The following is a 5,350-nucleotide window of genomic DNA, read 5'->3' on the forward strand; positions in this document are numbered from 1 at the left end:
GGGAACACTTTGGACATGTCAAATAGGACTAAAAACACTTGATAGAACATTTAAATGATAGAAAAACCTTTTATTACAAAATTTGACCACCGGGCCATTTTCCAAAATGGATCCTGAACTCCTAAAATGCATAAATCACACAAAGTGGCCAAAAACTATTCCAAATATCATACACACATATGAATACACACGCTAAATATTTTCACTTGGCTTAGAGATCTCTGTGGTGCCCACGCACCTACTCTCTCTATCCAAGATATATGTTTGTCTATAGCACACCATTTGTAATGCAACCACTTTGCATTTGCTTGTGGAATCACATATATACCAATAAATATTTGCTTGTAGTGGAAACTTGGTCTACGAAATAAATCCATCAAACCACACACCATAGCCAAGTTTTTCTAGCCACAAGTCTACAAGCAAACAAAAACTTCATACACAAAGCCATACAAGCCACACATACTCATACACATATACATAATCCCATCCTACTGGCACCCTAATCCTAAAACATTACAATGTACTTGCTAAAAGAAATGGATTGTAGTTCTTTACAATTCACAAATAACCCCTAGCTCTGCTCCTTTCCCCGTCCTCCACTGGTTCCTTCGCCTGGACCTGGAATATTGAAAAGAAAGGGGTGAGACAACCACAGTCTTAGTAACAAATAAATCTACGTTGATTATACAAAGTAAGCCATAAGTTGAATAAATAAATAATACATTTAACATAGTATATAATTTAACCAGTTAAAATGTATGAATGCATGACATAGGCCGATATGGCCTTTCATGACAAACCTTATACACACTTGTACCTCCACAGGCATAAAACGTAATCTAAGGCATAATCTAATCCACCGAACCGCCTATGTCCCTCTAACGTGAATCCTGAGCAGTCAAAGCTAACTTTCTCCTAGAGCTAGCCCGACTTACTCTCCATGTGAGGGCTACCTTAGCCTAGACACTCAACCTCACACTTCATATGTCGGATTCCCTCTCCTCTCTACTGAGAGGTGTCGAACACTCAATACACTAACCACTTTAGTGCACTGAGCCCACAATACGTAAAGCAACATTGAGTACACGGCAGTGTGCCACAGAATATCAAAAGTCCACACCTTCGCATTAGTGCACTCCACCGAGATCATGCCTTTTATTCGTGTCTACCTTTCTTGAGTATTGATCACTTCAACACTCTAAGGTAGTATAATATTGATAAACCTTAAACGGTTCCTTAGCCTATTTAGGTACCTTACTTAATTACACTTCCTTAAATTCAACTTCTATTCTTTATAATTACAATACATGCAAATAAATCTCGTTTCCATAAAAAAATTATTGTTAAACAATTAGAACATATTTGCACTATAATCAAAGTAGTATCCCATAACCCCTTTATAAAGCACATTTAATGTTTTAAAACATGTAATGCATGATAGCTAGTGATATTTATTCAAAAATAACTAAAGTAATAAGAATATAAATTCCCCTGTTACCTCAACCCATTGGTACCAAAAGGGTTCCTGTTGTAACAAAATAGGACTTGGCTTATTCCTTAACTTCTCAATAAGTTTCACCAACAATTCTTACAACAACATATAAATGATCCATATCACTTATCATGACAAATAGCATTAATGAAGACTATAACTCATACCACATAACTTGGGTTGATGAGTCATAATCCATCCTAATGGTCCATATATTAAACCAACCATTCACATAGTATCACTTAACCACCAAAATCATTTATTAGCCATCACTAGACTAATTTCCAATTCATAAACTTTTTAATCAATTAAAAACCTTCACTTAGTATCACCAACTTTCACCGTTAGCCCTTATAATGAAAACCAAACCTTAATTTAAATCTTATTGGGCTCAATAGTAAAATTATAACTAAATCAATAGACTTAAACCATTGAGAAGCAAAACCCAACCTCTTAGGGTTTGACTTGTGCCCAAAACACCTCTTTTCATCCAATTATCCACTTAAAACATTAGATCACTATAAGAATAAAGCCTTTGGAATCAAAATCTAGAAATTCCCTCTTCCAAAAATTTAAGAAAATCAAGAGGGAAGGAAGAGGATTGAAGTAGGGAGTTTACCTATTGCATAGCAAAGCTCGCAACGGTTGTAAAGCCTCGTAGATCCAAGCCTAACTCCCTCTCTTTCTCCTATCTTCTTCCTCTCTCCCATTCATTTCTTTCCTTTTTCTTTGTTTCATTTCATTTCAAAACTTTGGAGAAAATTACAAGAAAGGGCCCAATATTTTTTATTATGGCACAAAAGCCCGAGTCAACTTTGGTAATCTTCCCATAGTTAAAAATAAAATAAAACCTAACTTTTGCTTAAAAAAATTCAAACTTTGAACCTCTATCAAATTATTCTAAATTTTAATTTAATTATAGATATTCTATTTTATTTTTTTAATAAATTCAAGTCTTAAAATTTCGGGATGTTACATTCTCCCTTCTTTAAAAAGGATTTTGTCCCCAAAATCTAAGCTAATTCATGAATCAAAGAGAGAAACATACCTAGGGAAATAATTGTGGATACTCCTTCCTCATTTGATCCTCAGTCTCCCAGGTTGCATCTCCTGGAACCGTTCCTTTCCAAATCACTTTTACCAACCGGATTGTCTTATTTCTGAGCTGCTTATCCTTAGCATCTACAATACAATCTAGTTCAGTCTGGTAGGTTAAATTCTCTTAAATTTCAACCTCCTCAGGTTCTATCACATGTGATGGGTCTGGCTGGTACTTCTTCAGCTGTGAGACATGAAACACGTTGTGTAGACCTGCTAACTGAGGCAGCAATGCCAACTAATAAGCCATCAGCGTAACTTTCTTTAAAACCTCAAAAGGACCCATATATTGAGGAGACAACTTATTAGCCTAAATTGAGCGTCTAATGCCCGTCAATGAGAAAACTTTGAGAAATACATGATCCCCAACTTCAAAAGACAGTTCTTTACGATGATTATTTGCATAACTTTTCTGTCTACTCTGTGCCGTAAGAAGCTTTTGTTTGATCAATTTGATTTTTTTCCATGGTCTCATCTACCACATCCAGTCCTATCATTGTCCTCTCACTCAACTCATACCAATAGAGAGGTGATCTGCACCGTCTTCCATACAATGCTTTATAAGGAGCCATATGAATACTGGCATGATAACTATTATTATAAGCAAACTTTGCCATAGGCATATGCTTATCCCAGCTTCCCTGAAGCTCTAAGGCACACGACCTCAACATATACTCTAATGTCTGGATCGTCCCCTCAATTTGTCCATCCGTTTGTGGATGATAGGACGTACTGAACTTCAAATCTGTGCCCATAGCCCTTTGCATAGCTTGCCATAAATTCAACATAAACTGAGGATCACGGTTTGAAACAATATCTCTCAGTACCCCGTGTAGTCGCACAATCTCCTTAATGTAGATCTCAGCATACCTATCAATCGTATAGGTGGTCTTGACCGGTAAGAAATGTGCTGACTTAGTCAAACGATCTACAATTACCCAGATACAGTCAAAACTAGCCTGGGTTCTCGACAGACCAGATACAAAATCCATTGAACTACTGTCCCATTTTTATTTAGGAATCTCCAAAGGCTGTAACAACCCCGATAGCTTTTGGTGCTCTATATTGACCTTCTGATAGGCCAAATACTTACTAACATACTCTATGATATCCTTTTTCATACCTGACCACCACCAGTGACGCTGCATGTCATGATACATCTTAGTAGCACTGAGATGAAGGGTGTAGCTACTATGATGTGCCTCATCTAATAATTTCTTCCGAATAAACTCATTGTTGGGAATACACACCCTTTCCTTGAAAACCAAATACCTATCATCACTAAACTAATAGTCCATTGTCTCACCATTCTCGATGTCTTGACTTATTTTTAACAAAATCGGATCTTAAAGCTGAGCATCTCGTATCTCTTTCCAAAATTCATTGGAAATAATCGTAGTCTTAAGACCATTCAAGGATAATTCAGTTATACCCAAAGAACTCTCAACCAAAGACTCCATCAATCTATGCTCTCAAACCATTAAATAGGCTACATGTAAGGTCATACGACTAAGAGTATCTGCTACCACATTTGCTTTCCCCGGATGATACTTAAATTCAAAATTATAATTTTTAAGAAACTCCATCCAACGTCTCTGTCTCATGTTTAGCTCTTTTTGATCCACCAAGTACTTGAGAATTTTATGGTCACTCAAGACCTTAAACTTTGTTCCATAAAGATAATGATGCCAAATCTTCAATACAAAGACCACCGTAGCTAACTCGAGATCATGCATCGAATAATTCTCCTCATGGGGCCTAAGTTGTTGAGATGCATATGCCACTGCCCTCTCATCTTGCATTAGAACACAACCAAGACCCTTATAAGAGGCATCAATATACATGTCATAGGGCTTTTGAGGATCTAGAATCACCAACACTGAAGCTATCGTTAACCTTTCTTTCAACTTAAGAAAAGCTGTCTCACACCTATCATCCCAGATAAACGGCCTATCCTTCCTTGTGAGCCTAGTCAGAGGCATAGAAATTTGAGAGAAACCTTTAATAAAATACCAGTAGTAACCTGCTAACCCTAGAAAACTATGGATCTCTGTTATCAATTTCGGTCTCTCCCATTGCAAGACCATTTCAACCTTATATGGATCAATTGTAATACCATTTGCCGACACGATATGTCCTAAGAACCTAACCTCTCTCATCCAAAACTTGCACTTACTAAGCTTGGCATATAGCTTATGATCTCGTAGAAACCTTAAGACAGTCCTCAAGTGTCTGGCATGCTGCTCCTCATCTTTAGATTAGTATATCATCAATAAAAACCACCACAAATTGATCCAAGAATGACCAAAAGATGCGGTTCATATAGTCCATGAAAATTGCAAGTGCATTAGTCAGCCCGAATGGCATAACTAAAAACTCATACTGACCATACCGAGTTTTGAAAGCTATCTTCGCCACATCCTCCTCACTAATCCTCAGATGATGGTACCCTGAACATCAATCAATCTTAGAGAAAATCATGGCACCAACCAACTGATCCAAGAGATCATTGATGCGAGGCAGTGGGTACTTGTTCTTCACTGTAACCTTATTCAACTACCTATAATCGATACATAATCTCAAACTACCATCCTTCTTCTTCACAAATAAGACAGGGGATCCCTAAGGAGAAACACTGAGTCTAATAAATCTCTTATCTAATAGCTCCTCAAGTTGCTTCTTCAACTCAGCTAACTCTGAAGGAGCCATTCTATAGGGAGCCTTTGAAAGTAGCTGAGTCCCCAGTACCAGGTCAAT

The sequence above is a fragment of the Prosopis cineraria genome, unplaced genomic scaffold, assembly GCF_029017545.1.
Source record: "Prosopis cineraria cultivar Desert tree isolate PC_DT_omini unplaced genomic scaffold, ASM2901754v1 PC11, whole genome shotgun sequence".
NCBI lineage: Eukaryota > Viridiplantae > Streptophyta > Magnoliopsida > Fabales > Fabaceae > Prosopis > Prosopis cineraria.